Raw genomic sequence first — 19,187 nt, forward strand, 5'->3', positions numbered from 1 at the left:
ATCGCGGGCCAGTCCCCTCCCGAGCACGGCCGTGGTGCTCACTCCCCTCTCTGCCCCCCACAAGCTTCAAACGGGCCTTTGGCGCCCATGTTCACGACGGCAGCGACCAGGTGTGGTTGCCGCCGTTGTGAACCGGTCGCGAACGGCAGGCCGCTCGGCCCATCCGGGTCGGAGAATCGCCGGTCACCGTGAAAACCGGCGACCACCGATTCTTCCGAGCGGGGAGTGGGAGAATCGCGGGGAGCGCCAGGGGGGCGTGAAATGAGTCGCCCGGCCCTCCCGCGATTCTCCCACCCGGCGTGGGGAGCGGAGAACTCAGCCGAGTTTCACGACGGCCTTGGAGGCCGCTACTCTCAACGTATTCACCCCCTCACCCGGGGGGCAAGGAGCGGAACTCCGTTATTCTCGGCTGCTGGGCCTTGACGCTTGCGTCAAGGTGGCGCGCCGAGAATGACGCGACGGCGGCGCCTATGTGACGTCCGCCGCGCATGCGCAGGTTGGCCGGCTCCAACCCGCGCATGCGCGGCTGACGTCACAACGTGGGGAGCAGAGAATCGCGCCCCATTGCTTTCTAAAAGTCATTGAAAGTTTGGCAATTGCGAGTACAAAGCCAAAATTATTACATGTTCCCCACACTGCTATGACACATCAAAGAAAATTGTGTCAGTAAGGAAACTGTCAATAGACTGGCAAGTCCAGTATCTGGCTGCGTTGATTTTTGTTGCTACTTTCCAGAGGAGAAGTTTCAGATTTTGATAGAGAAGAGGTGGATGAAAAATCCCTTTGAGTTTGAGACCACAGAAGCAATTATTAACTTGCAGCTGACTCCAAATGAAGAAACTGAGCTTCTGGAACTCACCTATGACACAACATTAAAAACACAGCACAAGTCAATGAGGTTGTCAGCATTCTGGAGTAGCGTCTCCGAGGAGTAGTATCCAGTGCTGAGTAAAACAAGCATTTTGTTGCTTTTGCCCTTCACAACCACCTACATGTCCGAGGTAGGATTTTCTGTCCTCATAAAGATGAAGACAGCTCGAAGGAACCGGATGAACTTTGCAACTGATAAGTGCATCGCCCTCTCCTCCTGTGAACCTAATTGGAGTGAGATCTTGAGGCCCAAGCAGGCTCACCTGTGCATTAAAGGTCAGAGAAAATGTGGGTCGCAAAGGTCTGCCGGCGTGTGCCGCGATGGTCGGCTGGCATGCGTCCCAAAGGACAGCCAGTTGGTAAAAATGGGCCCCGGGCAAAAAGGTCTGAAAAAGACTGTTTTACAGTATTATGATGTGGAGATGCCGGCGTTGGACTGGGGTGAGCACAGTAAGAAGTCTTACAACACCAGGTTAAAGTCCAACAGGTTTGTTTCAAACACTAGCTTTCAGAGCACTGCTCCTTCCTCAGGTGAATTCACCTGATTCACCTGAGGAAGGAGCAGTGCTCCGAAAGCTAGTGTTTGAAACAAACCTGGTGGACTTTAACCTAGTGTTGTAAGACTTCTTACAGTATTATGTTGAAGGTGCTAAATAAATACAAGTAGTCGTTATTTCTTGAAAACTGTCAGAAAAGATGAGTCGACTGTAAACTGAAAAACTAATTCTCCTGAGTTTGTGATCCAAGTTAGCATGGATACATGTGCTAATTTACAAAAACTGGCATTCATAAGGAACTTTAAGCAACACATGCTCAGCACTTCTGATGAAGGGTCATGTTAGACTCAAAACGTTAACTCTGTTTTTCTCTCCACAGTTGCTCTCGGAGCTGCTGAGTTGTTCCAACACTTATTGTTTTGAAATGAAATGAAATGAAAATCGCTTATTGTCACGAGTAGGCTTCAATGAAGTTACTGTGAAAAGCCCCTAGTCGCCACATTCCGGCGCCTGTCCGGGGAGGCTGGTACGTATGTTTTTATTCATGCACAGCACTTGCTGGGTCTTTGGGGTGGTTTGATCCCAGGGTAGATAAATCTAAGTATAATTCCTTCGCTCTGCGTCATATTGAGGAAAAATTGCCCAACTCCCTCCTTGGACTGAAGAGAGTCAGACAACAGGAGCTAGCGGGAACAGAACTCCAGATCCCGGCTTCACGAACAGAGAATTCCTAAAACAAAATCTGCATTGTAATCCGAAGACTCCACATTATTCTCCCTGTGTACTTAACGTGCAATCATGTGAAGAGGTGATATTTAAAATGATGCCAATAGCTCGGCACAGATGTAGCCTAGCAACAGACTGCTGACTAGCTATGGTCATTGTGAGGTTAATTGTGTCTTCCGACTGTATCTAGTACAATCCCATATTTCCTGATGATCTTGCCACTGCTTCTGATTGTTTCTCAAACAATAGATTCCAACGCAAACAGGCAGGACACATGGAGACGATCCAGTCATCAAAAGAGACAATGCAACATCTTAAATTTTTTAAATTGTGCTTCACACTAAATAGGGAGCTGCTACAAAACTCTGGGGTTATTTAATCTAGACTCAGTGTAGACTGCATTGACTGAAGCCGAACAATCAAAGATATTAATTAGAATGAGGAGGTCATGGATGCAAAAATACTTGAAATAGAATAATTGATGTGGTTTACGGTTGATTAAATAAGGACACTGTCACTATTAAAAGCGTTTGTACAATTAACAGCGTTTCATCATATATAAGAGCCATTGTTCATGAATATCCATCTAAAATATATTTAAATATCTTCCCCCTGTGCAAGCTTTCTCTCGACCTTCTGTTGTCACGTTTTCATCACATATTTTGTGTCACTTTTGTCATGACCCTACGACATGAAAGAGATCATAATTTGTTCCAATCCAACAGTACCTTTTTGCTTATTTAAAAACTGGAATTTATTGAACCAAAAGGATGGCGGCTACAAGTCACATGATTCACAAGTTGACTACAGTTTACGAACATTTCCAACAGCAGCTACAGGACAAGAGCTCAACCCTCACCCTTGTGGAATATCATACCTCCCATTGGTAGTGATGTGTTGGGCAGGCTGGGTCGGTGTGGACTGCACTTGATGCAGTGTAGCGAGAGACAGACCTCCAACACTTGATAAGATGCAACACGATTTTATTTAACGTCTTAACTATTATACAAGACACTATGCTGACTTGACTGGAGACCTATGTACTAGCCTGACCACACTTACTAGCTACCACATGGTGTTTGCACTGACTAGAACATAGAACATAGAACAGTACAGCACAGAACAGGCCCTCCGGCCCTCGATGTTGTGCCGAGCAATGATCACCCTACTCAAACCCACGTATCCACCCTATACCCGTAACCCAACAACCCCCCCCCCCAACCTTACTTTTTAGGACACTACGGGCAATTTAGCATGGCCAATCCATCTAACCCGCACATCTTTGGACTGTGGGAGGAAACCGGAGCACCCGGAGGAAACCCACGCACACACGGGGAGGATGTGCAGACTCCACACAGACAGTGACCCAGCCGGGAATCGAACCTGGGACCCTGGAGCTGTGAAGCATTTATGCTAACCACCATGCTACCGTGCTGCCCACTAGCTCACGAACTCTGACTGTCTCAGAGGCTGGGTCCCGAGAGAGCGGGAAACCTGGTGCCCTCTGGCTTTATAGTGGTCGTATCCTGTCTGGTGATTGGCTGCTGTGTTCTGTGTGCTCACTGGTCATCCTGCATGTCAATCACTGCCTGTCTGCACTCCATTATATACATAGATGTATATTATGACAGGTAGGACACATTATAATCAATGAAACCTGGGACCAGCAGACAATATATCTCCCCAGCCTGCTCCTAATACAAAGTGAGAGCCAAAAAAGCTCATTATACCTGCAGAAGCACCAATTGCCACCATCTATCACCTAAGGAACGATGGATATTGACCTGGGGCATAGAAGCTGCTCGTTAACCTGCCACTGACTTATTAATGGGAAACATCACATGACCAAAACAACTGGCCTTTGGAATGTTTTGATATTGCATTTCTAGACTCCCAGTTCAGTCTGCTGTAACCTCCAGCCTGCCAACACCACAGCAGGGCTCCAGGCTGACCAACAGCCAACGTAAAATCTGAGCCTTCTGGAAGCCTGTTTCTCTGAAAGATAGCTAACATCATCTGCTGAACAGTACACATCTCTGTGTGTGTAACCTCACCTCCCTGGGTTACCATCAACTTTCAAGGAATCCTGCAACCCCATTCTTCGGAGAGCTAAACCCGCCTGAACTGTATCTCTTCCGTGAAGGGCCTCTCACTGGCCTGACTTTCTGGACCTGTGCCAGTCACGTGAACTGATCTCCAAATCTGTGGCTCTCTTACATTATCCATAGCTTTTAAAACGTCTTTATCCTATTTCCTAGTGTGTGTATATGAAATTGCGACCATTCCCTGGGTTTGAATGTAGGGGATAAACAATTCTTCTGCTTTAACTCCCTGGGGAGTTTGCTGTGAGTCACTTTAAAATTGACCTTGCAAACTGAGGGTTTGGTGAAACAAGCCGAAGCCTATTTCAAAACGTTAATAATAATAATAATCGCTTATTGTCACAAGTAGGCTTCAATGAAGTTACTGTGAAAAGTCCCTAGTCGCCACATTCCGGCGCCTGTTCGGTACAGGAATTGAACACGCGCAGCTGTCTTGTTCTGCATTACAAGCCAGCTGTTTAGCCCACTGTGCTAAACCAGCCCCTAAACACCTCCACCTGCAGATAGGCAGCAAGAAGACAAAGGTGTTCAGGTCTGCCTCTCTCCCCTGTCCATTAAAAGTTTCTGTGTCTCTGCTTGGAATGATTTGCCTGTGTAAACCTTGATTATGCACCCTGACTATTAGGTTTCCACAAAATTATTCCTGACATTTTTAACCAGAGCATTTCCTCAGTAACTGAAATTTCTAACGTCCAAATTGAAGGCTTCACACAACATGCAAGAAGTTATGTATTACCCGATAACATTATTAAATTCATCCATAAAACTCACCAGCTGAAATGGCAGGCCACCTCCCGGGAGATCACACAGATGCAATTCGCTCGATAACCTCTCTCTGCAGGTTAATGTGGATTTTGAATCTTTTTATCACCATCTCTATAGATCGGAACCTCCTGCAGACGGGTCGGTCATGTCTGACTCTTTTGGATGGCCTACCCATCCCACCTGTTGGGGTAGATTGAAGCGGTGAGTTGGAATCCCCGTTACACCCTGATGAAATTTAAAATGTGTTGGATTGTTGCAATCAGGCAAAACCCTTGATCTGAATTTGATAAGAAATTCTCGAAGCACCTTCAATTCTGGACATGTCCAATAATTCCCTATCCCGGGGAATGTCGCCCTCTCCCCTCACTCAGGCCTCTATCTCTCTTTCTTTAGAGGGACTGATTTGATAGAGTGGAGTGGGAGTATTGTTTGAGATATTTGGGAGGTTTGTTTTTATTTCTGGGATTCGTCTGTTGTAGAAGGTCCCCGCTGCCAGCGTTGGTACGAGCATCTTGAATTCTGATTATTTTCCTTTAAACAGGGGCACGAGGCAGGAATGTCCACTGCCCCCATTCCTGTTCCCCATTCCTGTTCCCCATTCTGTTTGCTCTGCCAATAGAGCCACTGGCGACAGCGCTGGCGTCCTCTCTGTCAAGTGGAGGGGGATTAGTCAGGGAGGGGCAGAGCATCAGGTGTCCTTTACGCGGGCGCCCTGCTTCTATATAATTATAGATCCAGCACCCTCCCTTGACGACATGACAAAGGTTGTTTGGCACCTTTGGTTCCTTCTCTGAAATTAGCCAAAAGTGAATGTTTCCCGTTCAACCCCCCCCTGGGAGGTGAACCCAAATGGGAATGTTACCTTTTCGCCTTTCTAAGATAAGCTTTCGCTATCTGAGGTCCGGGTGGCCCTCAACTGGGCCCTCACTTCGTAAACTGAATGACACCAGTTTGGTTAGCAGTATCCAGGCAGATTTGCAGAGGTGGAATAACTTCCTCCTGGCAGGTAGGATTCAGACTATTAGAATTAACGTGCTCTTGAGGTTTTATTTTTCTTTCAGTGACTCCCCATGTTTCTCCCCAAATCCTTTTTTATCAAGGTCAACAAACTGATATCATTGTTTATTTGGGCAGGTAGGACCCCGAGAGTCTGTGGTGTTGTGCTTCAAAGGGACAGACAGTCTGGCCCTCCTCGATTCTTTTATTTTATTACTGGGCAGTCTCTATTCAAAAAATATGGGTGTGGTTTAGCTATGCCGGGACCATTTGGGGACAAATTGAAGCTCACTCTATGTGTTCCTGTGTGTATCTGTGTGTGTGTGTGTATCTGTGTATTTGTGCCTGTGTGTGTGTCTAAGTATCTATCTGTGTGTGTCTGCATCAGTGTGTGATTGTGTGTGTGGCTGTAGCTGTGTCTGTGTGTGTGTGTCTTCATGTGTATGTGCCTGTGTGTGAATCTATGTGTCTGTATCCGTGTTTGTTTTCATGTGTGTGTGTCTGTATCTGTGTCTGTGTGTGTGTCTTCATGTGTATATGTGTGTGTGTCTGTCTGTTTGTGTCAGTGTGTTTTTGTGTTTGTGTCTGTGTGAATCTGTGTGTGTGTGTCTGTGTGTCAGTTTTTGTGTGTGTCTGTATCTGTGTGTGTGTGTCTGTGTCTGTGTCCGTGTGTGTGTGTCTGTATCTCTGTGTGTGTGTGTCTGTGTGTGTCTGTATCTGTGTGTGTGTGTGTCTGTGTGTGTGTGTCTGTATCTGTGTGTGTGTGTGTGTGTCTGTGTGTGTCTGTATCTGTGTGTGTGTGTGTCTGTGTGTGTGTGTCTGTATCTGTGTGTGTGTGTGTGTCTGTGTGTGTCTGTATCTGTGTGTGTGTCTGTGTGTCAGTTTCTGTGTGTGTCTGTATCTCTGTGTGTGTCTGTGTGTCTGTGTGTCAGTTTCTGTGTGTGCCTGTATCTCTGTGTGTGTGTGTCTGTGTCTGTGTCTGTCTGTCTGTGTGTTTCTCTGTGTGTCAGTTTCTGTGTGTGTCTGTATCTGTGTGTGTGTGTGTCTGTGTCTGTGTCTGTCTGTCTATGTGTTTCTCTGTATGTCTGTGTCTGTGTGTGTTTCTCTGTATGTCTGTGTGTGTGTGTGTGTGTGTGTCTGTGTCCGTGTGTGTGTGTGTCTGTGTCCGTGTGTGTGTGTCTGTGTGTCCAACTGCCATGTGTATTTCCATTTCACCAATCTACGCTTCTTCAACCATCTATCCGATCTGCTCTTCAATGCTCAGTTTCTCTCCCAGAGATAAATTCCAAAGCTTCACATCCCTTGTCACCTGTTCTAAATTTCCTACATTTAATCATGTTTCAATAAACCCTCATTCTAGTCCCTTAATTACTGTAAATGATTGCAATAGTGTAATCCTTTCATTACTTGAAACACTTTTATCATATTGTCCCACAATCTTCATTGTCCTAATAATGGGCGGAATTCTCCGACCCCCTGCAGGGTCGGGGAATCGCCCGGGGCCGGCATAAATCCCACCCCCGCCATGGCCGGAATTCTCCGCCACCTGGGAATCGCACTGCCGACCGCGATTCCCGCCCCCGCCGATCGACAGGCCCCCCGCGGCGATTCTCCGCCCCGCGATGGGCCGAAGTCCCGCCGCTATCAGGCCTGTCCTGCCGACGTGGTTTAAACCACCTCTGTGCAGGCGGGAGTAGGCGGTGCGAGCGGGCCCCGAGGTCCTGGGAGGGGCGCAGGGCGATCGGACCCCGGGTGGTGCCCCCCACTGTAGCCTGACCCGCGATCGGGGCCCACCGATCGGCCGGCGGGCCTGTGCCGTGGGGGCACTCTTTTTCTTCCGCAGCCTCCACCATGGCGGAGGCGGAACAGACACCCCTCCACCGCGCATGCGCCGGTGGTGACGTCAGCGTCCGCTGACGCTCCAGTGCATGCGCGGACTCACGCCGACCGGCGAAGGCCTTTCGGCCAGCCCCGATGCCAGCCGGTGTGGCGCCAAAGGCCATTGGCGTCAGTCGGCGGAGCGGGAGCCACTCCGGCGCGGGCCTAGCCCCTAAAGGTGCGGAGAATTCCGCACCTTTGGGGAGGCCCGACACCGGAGTGGTTGCCGCCACTCCGCTACGCCGGGACCCTCCGCCCTGGCGGGTAGGGGCAAATTTCGCCCAATATTTCAAGTCAGGATGGTGCATGACTTGGAGGGAAACTTGCAGGTGGTGGTCTTCCCAGGTAACTGCTGCTCTTGTCCTTTGGCTTTGGAAGCTGCTGTTAAAGAAGCCTTGGCCTCTTCCTGCAGTGCATTTTGTACATGGTTCACACGGCTGCCACTGTGTGCCAGCGGTCGGGGGCGTGAATGCTGAAAGTAATGAAATGGTTGCCAATCAAGCGGGGCTGCTTTACATGGAACATTCATACAGTGCAGAAGGAGACCATTCGGCCCATCGAGTCTGCACCAACCCACTTAAGCTCTCACTTCACCCTATCCCCGTAACCCAATAACCCCTTTTAACCTTTTGGACACTAAGGGCAATTTAGCGTGGCCAATCCCCCTAACCTGCACACCTTTGGACTGTGGGAGGAAACCGGAGCACCCGGAGGAAACCCACGCAGACATGGGGAGAACGTGCAGACTCCGCACAGACAGTGACTCAGCGGGGAATCGAACCTGAGACCCTGGCGCTGTGAAGCCACAGTGCTAACCACTGTGCTACCATGCTGGATAGTTTCAAGCTTCTGAATGTTTCTGGAGCTGCACTCACCCAGGCAAGTGGAAACTATTCCATCAAACTCCTGACTTGAGCTTTGTAGATGGTGGACAGGCTTTGGAGACTCACGAGGCCCCGAAAGTGAGGAATTCTCACCTTTCTAGGGGGCTAGGTTGGTGCCGGAGTGCTTTCCACATCTCCAACCGGTGCTGAAGGGTCGGCGGAAGTTCGTGCATGTGCGGAATGGCCAGTGTATTCCCGCACATGCACAGAACGGCTGGCGTATTTCTGCGCATGCGTGGGGGTTCCCTTCTCTGCGCCATCCCCCGTGCAATATGGTGGAGCCCTACAGGGACCCGGCGCAGAGTAAAGTAGGCCCCCACGGAACCAGCCCGCCCGCCGATCGGTAGGCCCTGATCGTGGGTCAGGCCACCCCCTGGGGTCAAATCCCCCTGCCCCCCCCCCCCTCCCCAGGATGGCCCCCCCACACTTACCTTCCAGGTCCCGTCGTGTGGGAGGTGAGTAATTCACGCCGGCGGGACTGGGCAAAACAGGTCGGCCACTCGGCCCATTGGGGCCCGGATAATCCCCGGGGGGGTGGGGGTGGGGCAGTCCTGCCGCCGCCCGTAAAATGGCGTCGGAGAATAGGGAAGCCGGCGTCAGAGTGGCAGAGCGGGATTCGCGCCTCTCCCCCGGGTCGGAGAATCCCGGCCCACGTGTTGTTTTGACCTGATGCCATGTGACTTCATGGTGATCAGAGTCAAAGTTGAGGATTACCAGGGTAAAACTACATCACTTGTGTTTTAACTGTTTAGAACATAGAACACAGAGAAGTACAGCACAGAACAGGCCCTTCGGCCCACAATGTTGTGCCGAACTTATGTCCTAGTTTAATCATAGTGTCCAAAATTCTATGATAATCTAAGGGCAATTTATCATGGCCAATCCACCCAACCTGCACATCTTTGAACTGTGGGAGGAAACCGGAGCACCCGGAGGAAACCCACGCACACACGGAGAGGATGTGCAGACTCCACACAGACAGTGACCCAAGCCGGAATCGAACCTGGGTCCCTGGAGCTGTGAAGCAATTGTGCTAGCCACAATGCTACCGTGCTGCCCTTAAGAACAAATTAATCTACACTCCATTATTCTACCATAATCCATGTACCTATCCAATAGCCGCCTGAAGGTCCCTAATGTTTCCGACTCAACTACTTCCACAGGAAGTGCATTCCATGCCCCCACTACTCTCTGGGTAAAGAACCTACCTCTGACATCCCCCCTATATCTTCCACCATTCACCTTAAAAACAGCCGGTAAATTCATGTCCGCTTGCAATGGTTTGTTCCACCCGGGGAAAAAGTCTCTGACTGTCTACTCTATCTATTCCCCTGATCATCTTATAAACCTCTATCAAGTCAGCCCTCATCCTTCTCCATTCTAATGAGAAAAGGCCTAGCACCCTCAACCTTTCCTCGTAAGACCTACTCTCCATTCCAGGCAACATCCTGGTAAATCTCCTTTGCGCCTTTTCCAAAGCTTCCACATCCTTCCTAAAATGAGGCGACCAGAACTGCACACAGTACTCCAAATGTGGCCTTACCAAGGTTTTGTACAGCTACATCATCACCTCACAGCTCTTAAGCTCAATCCCTCTGTTAATGAACGCTAGCACACCATAGGCCTTCTTCACAGCTCTATCCACTTGAGTGGCAACTTTCAAAGATCTATGAACATAGACCCCAAGATCTCTCTGCTCCTCTACATTGCCAAGAACCCTACCGTTAACCCTGTATTCCGCGTTCATATTTGTCCTTCCAAAATGGACAACCTCACACTTGTCAGGGTTAAACTCCATCTGCCACTTCTCAGCCCAGCTCTGCATCCTATCTATGTCTCTTTGCAGCCGACAACAACCCTCCTCACTATCTACAACTCCACCAATCTTCGTATCATCTGCAAATTTACTGACCCACCCTTCAACTCCCTCATCCAAGTCATGAATGAAAATCACAAGTTTAACCGACAGTCAGCAGAATTAAAATTCTACCTACTTCCTATCTTCATGGGTTCTTGCTCGAATGTTCCTTGACCTGTGAACTGGGACTCAAAATCCCTCTTCAGCAGCAAGGCTACATTTAGAATAGATTTACTGCTGCAATTTTCTAAACAAGAAGCATCACCTCATTCGTACTGGCATCAACCTCGATCTACCATTGTATCCCAAAACCCCATTTAACAAATCTCTTTTCAAAACTCTTTCCATCTCAATTCTGCTGTCTAAGGGCAGCACGGTGGAGCAGTGGGTTAGCCCTGCAGCCTCACGGCGCCGAGGTCCCAGGTTCGATCCCAGCTCTGGGTCACTGTCTGTGTGGAGTTTACACATTCTCCCCGTGTCAGTGTGCGATTTGCCCCCACAACCCAAAGATGTGCAGGCTAGGTGGATTGGCCACGCTAAATTGACCCTTAATTGGAAAAGAAATGAATTGGTTACTCTAAATTTATTTTTAAAATTCTGCTGGTTTACCCACTGCTCATCCTTAAAAAAAACTTGCCCTCATTCAATCTGGTGTATTAGTTGTTGCAATTATATTTTCCCTTTCGAATAGTAAACCTTATTGTACCATGATCGCTACTCCCAACACGTCCACCCAGATCTACCTCATTTATCTAATCTCTTTCATGACTCATTGCCAGATCTAGCACATCATTTGTCCGCATATTTCTGAATGCCCCCATTAGCTGGAGTCTCAATTGTTTAACTATCACAGGACTGAAAATGCAATCTCACATTTTACGGGGGGCCGTAAGAGCAACGGACCCTCAAGAAGGTCACTGCCTTCGACTGGCCTTGACTATAGGTTAGCGAATACCCTGATTTACAGGAGACTCGGGTGATATGAAAGGTAGAGTTACAATTTCTCTTGAACATAGAATATTTGTTGAATGCCGTCTGTATACTGTACCTTTAACAGCAGTCTGTCAGCCAACAGTTGCTGGGATGTGGATGCTTAGACAGCAGTAAAGATTGTAGTGCAGGCTGGCATTGCAATCAGCAAGGTTACATCCAAGATATGGTCATGTTTCACTTCTTTGGCTTTTCAGCATTTTAACTGGGCTGTTTAAAACTTAATTTTAAGTTCTGGCAGTACGTCAAACTGCTCTCAATTCATACTGAATGAGACTCCATGGCTCCTTCAACAGCACCTTCTAAACCTGCGACATCTACCACCGATAGGAACAAGGGCAGCAAACAGATGGGGACACCACTACTTGTGAGTTTCCCTCCAAGTCACTCACCATCCTGACTTGGAAACAATTATTTTATTTATTTATTTTTAAAAATAAATTTAGTGCACCCAGTTCACTTTTTCCAATTAAGGGGCAATTTGGCGTGGCTAATCCACCTATCCGGCACATCTTTGGGTTGTGGGGGTGAAATGCACGCAAACACGGGGAGAATGTGCAAACTCCACGCGGACAGTGACCCAGGGCCGGGATCGAATCTGGGACCTCGGCGCTGTGAGGCAGCAGGGCTAACCCACTGCTCCACCGTGCTGCCCCGTTGATTTGAAAACATGTCGCCGTTCCTTCACTGTCGCTGGATCAAAATCCTGCAACTCCCTCCCAGCACCCTGGGTGTACCTACACCACATGGACTTCAGTGGTTCAAGAAGGCAGCTCACCAGTTCAAAGGCAATAGGGATGGCCAATAAATGCTGGCCTAACCTAGAATGAATGATAAAACACTTCAGACTGACCACCTTCTCTGACCTCCTCCATTGCTGGAGGGTCCAATATTGTTAGGGTAACCACAGTTTGCAGACTGCTCAATCGGCCTCTGTGCACATTTGAATGCTGAAGCGATAAGCCCTGGCTACATGATACAGTATCATTGTTTGTGAAATCACCCGGGAGAGAGATTACTCCTGTGCACTCTTGTGTATCAAAATTGTAAACTACTAGAATGATTTCTCACTCACATTTCAGTAGAGTTACTGTTAAAAAGTTAAAGCAGTCCACAAATGCTTGATAATGCCCCACAATCTTCCCCAAAATGTTATTAACTTGTAATACGTATTGTTATTAAATATTTACTAGTAAAGCAAATCCACTTTCAGCAATCAAATCCTTCCAAGATTGGTATCAGTTCACTTTATCAGCTTAATACATAGAATTTTATAGAGCTGAAGGAGGCCTACTGATCTATTATGCATGCACCAGTTGGCAGCGATTACCATTTATAAACATTCCTCTGCCTTTTCCAAATTCCCTTTCCAAATTTTCTTTTTCAAATTATTATTCCTTTCCCTTTAATTGCAATTTCAGATTCTGCATCCACCACTGCTGAGGGCTTGTAGGGTGGTTCATGTACAAACGAACAAAAAAAATAGCTTTACCAACTGGTGTGTATGTGCAGAATAAGGTGCAGAATAAGACCATTCGGCCCACCGTGTATGTACCGGCCCTCTGAATGAGCATTATGGCTCAGTGCCAAACCTCTGCCTTTTCCCCGTGCCGATCTTCTATCCAAATAATCATCTAATGCCCTCTTGAACGCCTCGATTGAACCTGCCTCCACCAAACTTCCAGACCGTGCATTCCAGACCCCAACCACTCGCTGTGTAGAAAAGATTTTCCCCAACACATTTGCTTCTTTTGCAAATGACTTTAAATCTGTGACCGCTCGTTGTCGATCCTTTTACGAGCGGGAACAGTTTCTGCCTATCTGTTCTGTACACTCCCCTCATAGTTTTGAACATCTCTACCAAATCTCCTCTCAGCCATTTTCCCACCAAGGAGATCAGCCCCAACCTCTCCAACCTATCCTCATAACTGAAGTTTCTGATCCTGGAACCATTCTTGTAAACCTCTTCTGCTCTCTCTCCAATGTGTTCACATCCTTTCTCGACTGTGGTTCCCAGAACTGTGCACAATATTCCAGCTGAGGTCTAACTAGTGTCTTGTATAAATTCAGCATAACTTCATTGCTCTGGTACTCTATGCCCCTATTAATAAAGCCCAGAATAGTATCTGCTTTATTATCCGTTTTCTCCACCTGTCCTGCCACCTTTAATGATCTACACCCAGGTCCCTCCTCCTGCACCCCCTTTAGATTTGTACCCATTATTTTATATCATCTCCATGTTCTTCCTACCAAAATGAATCACCTCACACTTATCCGTATCAACCTTCATCTGCTACCTATCTACCCATTACACCAAATTGTCCATGTCCTTTTGAAGCTCTACACTGTCTCCTTCCATGTTTTATATCACCCGCAGGCTTAGAAGTTGTCCCCTGCACACCATGATCTAGATCATTAATATGGTTACAAATGTTGCCCAGATGAGGTCTCCCAAATGTATCCCCTCGGGTGAGATCCCTCAATTTGTCACCGACCGGCTGGGATATTTCCAAATTATTATGGCTCGGGTGAGGGGGGGACGAACTGGCTCCCTTTCTTTATTCAACCCCATCTGCTGGTCACAACAAAATTTAATCTAAAAAGGATTTTTTTTTTCGTGGAGACCTTTCCCCAATCACAATATTTGTGTTTTAAAAGGAGCCAATTTAACCAGGCTGCCTTGAGTTAAAAGTAGCGCGCGTTTATTAATTATTAACGGCAAGAAAATGACAAACGGGCATGCCTATGGGAAGGAGGTGGCGTAGTGGTATTGTCACTGGATTAGTGACCTGGAGTAATGCTAGGGACCCAGGTTCAAATCCTGCCACTGCATATGGTGAAATTTGAATTCAATAAAAAAAAACTGGAATGAAAAGTCTAATGATGATCATGAAATGATTGTCTGAAAAATCCATCTGGTGGATGGCCTTTAAAGAAAGATATCTACTGTTCTCGCCTGATCTGGCCCATCCTCAGCAATGTGGTTGACTCGCTGATTCTTAAGGGGCTGGTTTAGCTCACAAGGCTAAATCGCTGGCTTTTAAAGCAGGCCAGCAGCACGGTTCGATTCTCGTACCAGCCTCCCCGGACAGGCGCCGGAATGTGGCGACTAGGGGCTTTTCACAGTAACTTCATTGAAGCCTACTCGTGACAATAAGTGATTTTCATTTCATTTCATTTTTCAACTGCCCCCTCAAAGGGCAATTAGGGATGGGCAATAAATGCTGGCACAGCCTGCGACACCCATGTCCAATGAACAAATTTTATAAAAATATACATTCATATGGATTCGAAGTGAGAATTGAGTCCAAAGTAAGCTGGAAAAACAGTTTATGTCCTTAACGTGTGAGCCATAGGTGATTGAGCATTGCCGCCTTCTGGATTCGAAATTCCAGTAGCACTGACTCCAGCAGACGAATAGTCAGTTTTGAGTTTTCAATGCTCTGCAAGTGGTAGAGAAGCTTCCCTGTTTCTGCTTCAGCTGTAGTCTTTGCTGACTTGGCTCACTACCACAATCAGAGCGAGAGAGAGATAGAGATATACTTGCAAATGGCTTTTACAAGGCAGCTGCTGGCTGGCCTTTTACTTCTGTAGCAGACTCTCTGACACCTCCGAATCAGTACATGCAAACACACACACACACACATACACTTTTCAGCTGGATTTTGTCCCAGTCATCGTGCATTCCTGGAAGGCAAAGCTGAAAATTTGTCTGGACAATATCTCTTGATCAGATGATCCTCATTTCCCAGCATGTCCCATTGTCTCCACTGGAGATGGCAATTAGTTTATGAATGCATTTGAAGTGTCTTTGTCTGGAAACAGGGCGTACTTCCATTGTCTCTCAGAGTATCACCTGTCGCCAATTCAGCCAATACATCCTCCGCCATCTTTGTCTGTGCGTCCATTTACAAAAACTCACATAAACTTCAAAGTTCAATATTTACAGGCGTAAGTTGGTATTTTTCCTTCATTATTATGACAATATATATATCAGGAAAAGCAAGATCTCAACACCAACCCCCGGTGGAACATCACCACAACCCTTCCTCCAGCCTGAAAATGACCATTCACCATTACTCTCAGTTTCCTCTTACTCAGCCAATTCCATATCCACATTCCTTTTTTATTAAGAATATTTTTATTCAACATCTTTGATAATTACATAACAATAAAACGGTAAAATAAATAAAAGCAACAGTACCCGCACCCCAACCCCTCACAAACCCTTCCCCCTCCCTGATAGCTGAAGGTGACCAGTTTGTTAAAGTACAAAATAAACGGCTGCCATTTTTTATAGAACCCTCAGTAGCTCCCCTCACAGTGTAAAAATTCCCAGGAGATGCCCCAGCTACACTGAGGCACTGGGTGGAGAACCTGACCTCCACTTCAACCGAACCGGCCTGCGAGCAACCATTGAGGCGAAGGCCAGGTCATCGGCCCCCACCACCATCTGCAGCTTCAGAAGGTCTGACACCCCAAATATGGCCCCTCAGGGACAGGCTCCATTTCAATCTGCAGAACCGCTGACATGGTGCAAAAGAAGAAGATTCAGGAGCTCAGGGCATGACCAGAATATGTGCATGTGGTTGGCCTGGCCCCTCCCACAATCTTCCACTCCTGCAAACAACCTATTCATAGGCGGCATGGTGGCACAGTGATTAGCACTGTTGCCTCACAGCGCCTGGGACCCGGGTTCGATTCTGGCCTTGGGTCACTGTCTGTGCGAAGTCTGCACGTTCTCCCCATTCTGCGTGGGTTTCCTCCGGGTGCTCCGGTTTCCTTCCACAATCCAAAGACGTGCAGGTTAGGTGGATGGGCCATGATAAATTGCCCTTAGTGTCCAAAAAAAGCTAGGAGGGGTTATTGTGTTACGGGGATAGAGTGGAAGTGAGGGCTTAAGTGAGTCGAAGCAGACTCAATGGGCCGAATGGCCTCCTTCTGCACTGTATGTTCTGTATATGTATGTTTCTCTGTATGTAACTCCTTAAAACCACATTCCTCTACCTACCTAGGTCATTGGTACCAAAGTGAGCCACAACCTCTGGCTGTTCACCCTAGAACATAGAACATAGAACAGTACAGCACAGAACAGGCCCTTCGGCCCTCGATGTTGTGCCGAGCAATGATCACCCTACTCAAACCCACGTATCCACCCTATACCCGTAACCCAACAACCCCCCCCCCTAACCTTACTTTTTAGGACACTACGGGCAATTTAGCATGGCCAATCCACCTAACCCTCTGCCAGAAGGATGTCCTGCAGCTGCTCTGTGACATGGTTGACCCTGACACCAGAGAGGCAACACGCCAACCTGAAGTCATATTTACTGCCACAGAAATGCCTGTCTGATCACCTGACTATGGGATCGCCTATCACTATTGATTTCACACACTTTGTACTCCCATCCTGTGCAGCTGTGCCATCCATTCCACCACAGACTTGGTTCTGGCTGCACGCCCTGAGGAACCATCGCCGTCACCAGTGCCCAAAATGTAAAACCAATTAGCAAACGAGGTAGTGAGGGGACTGCTGCACTACCTGCCTGTACTTCTTACACTGCTTGATTCTCTTCCAATACCTCCCTGCCTGCATGCTCTTAACATGCAGTGTGACCACCTTTGGAAACATGCTAGAGACGCCCCATGGATGCACAATAGCGACTCCAACCACTGCTCAATATCCAAAACCCAGAGCTCAAACTTCTGCAGCTGGTGACACTTCCTGCAGATGTATTCATCGTGAACACATGGTGCCTCCATGACTTCCCACATACAGCAGGATGTACATTCCAATTGACCGAGCTGACCTGCCATATTGTAAATTTAAAAACGATTTATTACAATTAGAATAAGTAGAATAACTTAACCAGTTATTCACCAACCAACATCCCCCCCCCCCCCCCCCCCCCCCCGTAGCAAAGTAAAAGCGAGCTACTGGAGGCTGAGGAACGGTAGAAAATCAAAAAATTGCATCCTTCCCTCTTCGCTGAATTCCCTGATTCACCAAACTCCAACTTAACCAGTCTGATGCAACCCAGAGCAACATCTCAGTGCAGACCTGAAGCATTATATGAGAAACTAACAATTTGAGTTAATATAAAACACCTACCTATATGTCATTATTTAAGGTATCGAGTTTTCAGCTAATTTGGCTAAAAGTGATTATTGAGAACAAGGGACCAACTTCACTAATAGCAACAATTAATAAAATCTTTCCGAATCAGTGTGGATAAATTTATTCCCGAAGATGAGTGTACTGGAGTCAGGTGGAGCTTTAAAATTTTTTAAATCTCAAACCTGACCCCGAAATCGCTTCCAATCCACTCCCTTCCAGATTCCGCGGAGGGGAGACAGGACATGTAGGCAACCAACCCAATACAGGAGGTAACTTGGTCATTCAAATAAAAGCAAGTTACTGCGGATGCTGGAATCTGAAACGAAAGGGAAAATGCTGGAAAATCTCAGCAAGTCTGGCAGCATCTGTAGGGAATACCTACAGATGCTGCCAGACTTGCTGAGATTTTCCAGCATTTTCCCTTTCGTTGGTCATTCAAATACCAATTTTCACGAGCTCTGGCTCCACTCACCTTCTAATCCTTTATTTTTTTTAAATAAATTTAGACCACCCAATTAATTTTTTTCCAATTAAAGGTGCAATTGAGTGTGGCCAATCCAGCTACCCTGCACATCTTTTTTGGGCTGTGAGGGTAAGACCCACGCAGGCACGGGGAGAATGTGCAAACTCCACAGGAACAGTGACCCGAGGCCGGGATCGAACCTGGGTCCTCGGAGCTGTGAGACATCAGTGCTAACCACTGCGCCACTGTGCCACCCAAACCTTTATTTTATGCTAATGCACAACCCATAATTTGTTTTGTGATCTATGTCTTGTGCTATGTCCCTGGTCGGTGTTTGATGGTGAAGAGTTGTGTTGAATCTGAGAGAATCCTCGTTGGATTGGGGCAGTGGGAGATGGCTGGGATGGGGCCCAACTTGCAGAGGCGGCTTTACTGGTGAGCGGGCCTATGCCTCGGTGGTGCTGCATGACCGCCATTTTGAATGTTGTTCCGGATGATGATTACATTGGTGCAGGTTTTCAATGCTCGCTTCGATGAACTGCAAAGTATCCTCAAGAGAAGGTTTGACGGATCACATTGTATCCATTCTTCAAGGCGCCTGGGGTCGGGTGGAGGCCCCGGCCATTGGTCTTATGCTGTCCCGCCCGTGATGCGCGTCGTGAGGGATTGGCTATGTCGAGTCATTCCCCCCTCTCCCCTAGCCGGGGCCCTGTTTTCTAGCCGCCTGGCAGCGGGGCGATGGCGTGGCAGAGGTGAAGATGCTTCATTCGATGGAACCTCTGAGAGGTCCTGGCACGGCTAGCTAGGGTGGTGGGTCCTGGCACGGCTGGCGAGGTGGTTGGTCCTGGCAGGGCTGGCTAGGGTGGTGGGTCCTGGCACGGCTAGCTAGGGTGGTGGGTCCTGGCACGGCGGGCTAGGTGGTGGGTCCTGGCAGGGCTGGCTAGGGTGGTGGGTCCTGGCAGGGCTGGCTAGGTGGTGGGTCCTGGCAGGGCTGGCTAGGTGGTGGGTCCTGGTGTGTGCTGGGTGTCTTGACCCTTCAG

The 19,187-nt window shown here is 47.9% G+C and overlaps 1 pseudogene; it reads left to right on the forward strand.

Annotated features, from left to right (window-relative positions):
• Positions 1-19,187, forward strand: part of LOC119952396 — a 98,526-nt pseudogene that overhangs the window by 19,240 nt on the left and 60,099 nt on the right.

Source organism: Scyliorhinus canicula, chromosome 17, assembly GCF_902713615.1.
Source record: "Scyliorhinus canicula chromosome 17, sScyCan1.1, whole genome shotgun sequence".
In the NCBI taxonomy this organism is placed as follows: Eukaryota; Metazoa; Chordata; class Chondrichthyes; order Carcharhiniformes; family Scyliorhinidae; genus Scyliorhinus; species Scyliorhinus canicula.